Below are 7,222 nucleotides of genomic sequence, written 5' to 3'. Positions count from 1 at the left end.
TACACATATATACACACATACATATATATACATATATATATACATATATACATATATATATACACATCTTTGATTATCAATTGTAAATTTGAGGCAGAACGCGTTCAGAAAGATTAAGTTTTACCGATAACTCAGACTTGTTTGGTCAGTCAGGCTCTGATGAAACACAAAGTCACATGTGTGAATACCAGTGACTCCAAATATCACTGGTTATAAGCTTTAAAAAAGGGTGATGTATATTGAGCTCACTGTTCTACCCTGAAGGGAGGGAGTTTGTAATTGGGTCCATTTTTTGTTTGTTAGCGGTGTAGCATCCACAGTTTTCAAGATATCATGTTCAAATTTCGTGTGATGGTAGATACCAATAACAGTCCGAGCTGATTTAATTTAGGCGAAAATTGGGTTAAGGTTGCACCAAATGTGAAAATCATTAAAAGTTTTATATTACCCACGATGTTTTATGGATCATTTTCAACCTTTATAGGCCTTGGAGGATATGACTACCTAGGTTAGCTAAGTATTTGAATCTGACCTTCACTTTTAGCGCCCAAGGTCAAAGCTGGCCTCGAAAAAACTTTTTTAAAAAAACACAGTAATAGATCATATTACGTGCGTCATCGCAGTGTAATAAAAACATCATAAATAAATCAAAGTTGTAGTACAGCCCTTGACGTGTGCTCACTTTTAGTTGGAAACTGTTGCTTGAAATCTGAACTGAACCTCTGCCCTGGCACTCACATCTCCTCCTCCTTCCACCGCTTCCTCCAAGAGTTCAAGGTCGTCGTGTGGCTATTTCCAGCTCGTCTCCGCTTTGATCCGTGTCGCAAAATGACAAGGTAACGCAACTCGGGGGGTCAGCTGTGTTACAGGAACGTGTCCACGGATCGAGAGAGAGGAAATCAATCCTGCCTGACAGTGTCTTCAGGATACACTGACCTGACTGAACCATTGCGCACACACTCATGCTCGGATAAACGCGCGAGCTCACGCAGATGTACACAAACAAACACTCGCAGTTTAAATATAGCGCTCACGCTCTCTCCAGCTGTCTGTCAGCGTGACACAGACGACCTCTGTCAGCTCCGGTTTGTCTGTCGTCTTGTAAAGGTGCATCGGAGAGACAAGGTGTCTGCACAACAAGTTGATCTCAGACTAACCGTGTCTGAAAAGATGTTTTCAGGGATGAAGGGGGACAAAAAAAAGGAGAAAAAAAACAGAACAGCTGAGATTTAATATAATTTCAGGCTCAGATTAGAGACACTAAGCTTATTTTTTATACCAGGCTGATGATATCAGATGAACTGGTAACAGGGGACTTCCGCTCACTATTTGTTCTGATTGGTCCCTACATGTTTTCTGCAGAGGTGGTACTATATGGTATTATTTTTGTTTATTTTTACCACCTGATGTGACAAAACAACCATAGATTGATTCTTTCTTTCTGTTGTCTTTTCATTTATCCTGTCACCTTGTCTTTGTTTCTTTTTCTTGACTCTGTCTTTCTCTCCTTTGTATTTCTCTTTCACTTTCTCTTTTACATTCCTACACTTTCTTTTCTGTTTAGTTTTTGTTTTACTTTGTGTCTTTATCGCTTTCATTTTGTCTTTGTTGCACTCACGCTTTCTTTTTCTACTTTTCCTTTGTTCTTTCTTCCTTTCTATCTCTTTCCCCATATCTATTTTTATCTCTTTTATTCTTTTTATCTTTTTCTCTACTTGTCTTTTTTCTAATTTTTCTCACATTTTCTCTTTTTATTTCTTTTTTTCTCCATTATTCTTTGTTCTTTTAACCTCTTTTCCTTCTAACTTCATCTTTTTCACTTACTGTTGTCCCTGCTTTTCTCATTTCTGTACTTTTTCTTTGCTGATTTTTTCTCTCCTCGTGTTTTGATTTTTCTTTCCTTTTCTGTCTTTCTTCGTCTTTCTTACATTCTTACTTTTTTTACTCTTTATGTTCTTGAACTTTCTTCCTTTCTTGTTCTTTTCACCCCTTTTCTCTTCCATCTATCCCTTTCCTTCTTTGTTTCTCTCTCTTTCTTTATTGTTTTTTCCTCCTGGCTGTTCTTACTTTCTTCTTCAGTCAGTCTGCAACATGGGACCCTCCAACTCTCACATGCTCAATACATGGTAGTAAAAAATCTGCAGTAAACAGAGAGCAGCCTCGGGTCACCTGGTTGACAAACATAAAATCCACCGACAGGTGAGGCAGACAGCTTCTTCTTAAACTCCAATGTTCTGCTGGGAAACCTTGTGAAGGTCTTACTTTGACAGCTATACCAAACTCCCCAACAGAGCATAAGAATCCTCCAAGGCCTCAACCAAAAACTCCACCCTCCTGGTGCTACCCACTGCTGGCGACCCCCAGAGGTCCCATGTGGGGGTTAACACAATATAAGGCTATATTTTGTTTTAGTTCTTTTCAACAAGCGATCTTTTGTGATTAAAACAAATGCAGTGACTCTAATCTAGAAAGGTCTGCACAGACGTTACAACCAAAACATTGCTGAAGTCTGACAAGGTTGCACAACCCCATCACGGAAAAGTGGTGCGAAAGGCCTTTCATGTACCTTTGTACTTGCATTCCCACTCTCTACCTTTCCATTTTGTTGCACACACACACCCCATCAGCAGAGCTTCTGTTGTGTCTGCAGCCAAAACAATACCCGTGAGCAGCGGACGCCATTCGACTCCCCTCACAGGTCGCCGAGCACTCCCTGCTAGCTAATTACAACAGGGTGTGTGTGTCTGTCTGCACCCCTCCCTCCTGCCTGAAAACACAGGGCATCTGCAGAGGACGGCGGGAGGGTTGCGCCAGGGTTGCGAGGGGGACGTATTTCTGACAAATGTGCCATCTCCATAATTAGCTGGAAAGCAACATATGAAACATTAAACACGCCGGGCGCTGACGACAATCAAAACATTTCATTTGTTGTCAATTATTCATTACTTTGAAGGTTCTGAAGGGGTCGTTAATATGGAAATAAGCTTGCGATGCTAACAAGGTTGTAGTATCTGATTCCAAATCATCTGAGCACAGAGCGCCCCTTCCCTTGCTTCCTTTCTTTTTTCCTTTTTTCTTTTCGGCTAATATTTTGCCTTTTTTTTTTTCTTGTCTCTATTGTGATTTCGTCTCTTATTCATGAAGCCTGCTCTTCAAACAAAACCCTTGAACAACAAGCTGCTTTTATCCACTTTAAACTCCATTTGATGGAATTCTTTGATAGCTCCGAGTTCAGCTCTGCCTCAAATGAAGTTAAACCACCCAAAACTAATCTAGTCCCATTTTTTTTTTAAAAATTTATTTCACCATTTTCATTCTTTACCTGACTCTATTAGTGGGTGCTTCCCCTCGGCGGCTGTCACAGCAGACCTGCCAAGAGAGCGGTCAGTAAAGTTCCCGTCTGTAGCTTTTCACGGTTTAGTTGCTCTACAATTAATTAATGGGATGAAAAAGTCCCACACAGCACCTCGCCGCCTCTGGAGCAGCAGCAGCTACCTTTGCCAGCTGTCAAATTGGAGAGACGTGGACTGGAAAAATAAGCCCGAGGCTGTGGCTATTTAAGGTAATTAGTTCTGATTCATGCAGCTCTCAATCCCTATTACCTGTTAACTGCTGCCACCATCAACCAGCGTTCAGCCTGGGGAGTTCAGCTTTGCGTGTGCGTTCATGTGAAGACTGAAGGCACGGAAAGCAGAAGGATGCCAGAATCCAATCAAAGGTTTGGGTTATTAAAATATGACCAGTGGTGTTGTCTGGGCGAGGCAGAAGTACAGTCAACCTGAAATAAAGGTAGATTGTGTTTGAGTGAACTTTTAGGAAGCTCTTTTGTTGAGTGCTCTTAATCAAATTGGATTCTGAAGCTTCCTGTTCCTAAAAATCTGACATTTATGGGATAAAACAGCCGAACATCACGGTTTAAGTTTATTTTCTGCTTAACCAACCTGTCAGGAGACATTATAAAGTGTTGTTTCTTCTTCGTTTCATTCATGGCATGTAATACTGTGCAAAACTCTTGAGCCACCCCACATTTCTTTATATTTTGAGATTTTCTTGTCATTTATTTAGTTCTCCAAGCTTTTGTTGTGTTTAACAAGTAGGCCAAACCAGAGAGAGTTGACAGGAAAGCAGGATATTAGTCAGGGGGGAATGACACACAGGACATGGGTGAACTTCAAACTGGGTCATTGTAGTAGTTTTTGGCATATGGGTCACCTTCTCAATCGGGGAGCAATAGTGGCAACCTGTTTTCCAGACTTCTTCAAAGACATTCAAAGTTCTTTTTTGGGTGTTTCTGCCTTTTGTTCTGTTCTCTGCTGCTTCAGCAGTGGCCCATGTAAGGTGCTGGATTTTTTCCTGTGTCTTAAGGACTTGGCTTTCAGATACTGTTCATCTGCTGTAGATACATTTTTTTAAGAAAGCACAGCACGTCATGCTGAGATATGCCAAGTTTTCAGCTAATAGCGCTTTGAGAATCACCTTGTTGGTGCAAAAATACTATTTTATGTCTGAAGAAATGGGAACAAATGATGCGTTTTTGTGACTGGCTACAACACCTTAAGATCTAATTACGTGTAGACACAACATTGGTTCTTTCTTTGAGTTAGTTTCCAGTTTAACTTAAAAGAGATTAACATTTGGGGATATCGGACTCTTTTACATCTGCTTTGACTGGAATCCGTAAAATATCTTTGTATGTGATAACCAATATTAGTTTGTGCTGCAATTTTAATCATTTGGCAAGATTTTTTTATGCATTCCTACTCTTAGTATTGGAAGTACTATTCAAACTCACAACACTGTATGTTGATATAATCGACATACAGTATAGTGCTGTATGGGTAAATGTATATTATAAAATATATGCATTTACCCATTTACTCATACTGGGTACCGGGTAGGACATCTCTTCCACTTTGGAAACTTTCAAACAGCCAATCCGTCCTCTGTACTTTGTCACACTTGGTATAGTCCTGCGCCCTGAATACAACTGCCACTTCCTGTTTGCCAGCCTGGCCTTTTACCTGGATTTGTTTGGATGAAGCACAAGGAAACAAAACAATTTGGGTAAGTATGAATGTGAATCTGAATGTGCAGCTCTTTCATTAACTTATGAAATTTATTAGAAACTTAAATGTTTAAAAGGTTTGCTAGAATAAATGCTACCCTACAAGTTCTGTTGTTCAGCTGAAGATAGCAAATGAAGTATTTCTTTCACATCTGAACCTACTTCTGCCTCTAACACTCATCTACATCCGCTCCACCCTGCCTGCACTCTCTTCTTCACCTCTCTTGCACTGCAATGTCTGTTGCTTTGAGTGGGTGACCCCTAGTATTTAACCTCATCCACCTTCAACTTTCCACCTGTCTGCCTCTCATTCACCCACATGTATTCTGTCTTGATTCTACCGACTTTCATTTCTCTTCTCTCCAGAGGATACCTCCACCTCCCCAGTCTTTCTTCCACCTGCTCCCTACACTCACTGCAGATCACAGTGTCATCATATTCCATGGAGACTCCTGTCGGACCTCATCTGTCAACCTGTCTGTCACCTTTGATGGGCAATGTATTAATATGTCATCAGCTACATCGCCACGGGATAATGTAATGTTTTTTTTAAGTACAGCATTTGCAAACAATGTTAATAGTTCATCTACGGCTTCAGTACTTGGCAAAGTAATTTTATTAAAAGTCATCCACAAGTAATAGTAATAGTTGTGTGTTTGCAGAAAACCATGTTCCCTCACCTATCAGGTCAGAGGTTTGATCTGATTTCTGGCCAGCTTGCAGTCTTTCTTTTGGATGTTAAACTTCAAAGTTCACTTTTGTCTCTAAAAGCCGAAACTATCTTTTTGCTCTCTGACCTACTAAGCCACACGCAAGCAGCTTTTGGAGCATTTTTTACTTTGGATATTGGACTTAAAAAGTTATGTTTTAACTGTCAGTTGATCACACAACCTTGAACTCCTGCCAGACCACACCATGCCCAAGCTTTTCTTGGAGCCGTGTAATTTTCACAGAGTTGAGCAGTACACAGAATTCACTGGCTCGTGGTGACATATTCATTGAGAAACTGAGACTTCATAGTGCGAGTCTTTCTATCTTTTTAGTGCTGGACATTACAGTTTAGAAACCAAATTTTAACAACAAGTTTAAAACTAACTCGGGAGATATTTTTGTCTTGGTGCTACCCAAGCTAAGCAGTTTTTTGCCCCCTACAGCTTTCAGTCTTTTTCTGAAGCTCATCTAAGAAAACATGTTAAAAACAAAGAGTACTGAAGTATCTTGACTAAAACTCTGACCTGAATTGGAGTATTTAGAGGTGTAAATATCTCACTGTAATGGCAAAAAAAGCTCTGTAACCATTGGAGCAGTTCCATAAATGTATTTTAGAACTCGCAACATTGCATCTCTTTATTTTATGTTCATTCTCCTGAAAATACTTCCTGATCTTAACTTAAATACTTACATTTGAAACTTTCATATGTAAGTCACTGTAAGTTAGTTATACACTGCCCTTCCTCTGGGGCAATTTATTTTAGCAACAAATTACAATCTACTGCAATAATTTTAACTTTTTTTAATTTTAGGAAAGCTCAATAACATGTTGGAAATACTTCTTCTATTACACCCATGTTTTGATGTTTAAAAATGTTTTAATCTACCCATAAGTGCTTAGATCTGGGGTATATTTCTAATCCTCCTCTACTGATCATGAAAAACCTTTCAAAAGTGCCACAGTTTGTTTTGCCTAACTAAACCTTACTTTGCCCATTCTTTGATCAAAACTGTCCACTTCCCTCAGCAAAGACGGAGCTACTTTGTATTTTTTTTTTTTTCCCCTGCATGTGTGTGTGAACCCAGCAAGCCGGCGGTCATCATTAAGACAGTAAATCTGCATATTCCTTCTCTCGCTCTCTCTTTTTTTTTCTCCATTTTACAGTACAGTCACTGTAAGGTTAAGTAGCCCCAGGAAAGACAATACCAGCCACTCTTCAATTATTTATTCTCACATCATCCCAAAAAGATGACAAATGCTAATTTTGGTCCATTCCCCAGCTGGGCATCCAAGTGCTCATTAGTTTTAAAGAAGGTTAATCCATTTAGGTTTTGCATATTGATATGCCAATTATGTCTAATCGTGGAAGAGGCATCCGTCAAGGTAATAGTGCATAAACACATGCAAGAACATTAGGGAGAAGTCAACGTTATAATAAAGTAGGT

The 7,222-nt window shown here is 39.7% G+C and overlaps 1 long non-coding RNA gene across 1 annotated transcript; it reads left to right on the top strand.

Annotated features, from left to right (window-relative positions):
• The first annotated feature begins 3,585 nt into the window (after positions 1–3,585).
• LOC102301893 lies at positions 3,586–6,898 on the top strand. The gene is made up of 3 exons (XR_315633.3): positions 3,586–3,718; positions 4,969–5,064; positions 5,432–6,898. It is a non-coding gene; the product is annotated as an uncharacterized LOC102301893 (long non-coding RNA).
• The last annotated feature ends 324 nt before the right edge of the window (positions 6,899–7,222 follow it).

Source organism: Haplochromis burtoni, unplaced genomic scaffold (genome assembly GCF_018398535.1).
Source record: "Haplochromis burtoni strain Fernald_Lab_line unplaced genomic scaffold, NCSU_Asbu1 Contig_39, whole genome shotgun sequence".
Lineage (NCBI taxonomy): Eukaryota > Metazoa > Chordata > Actinopteri > Cichliformes > Cichlidae > Haplochromis > Haplochromis burtoni.
This window is presented reverse-complemented; position numbering and strand designations above follow the sequence as displayed.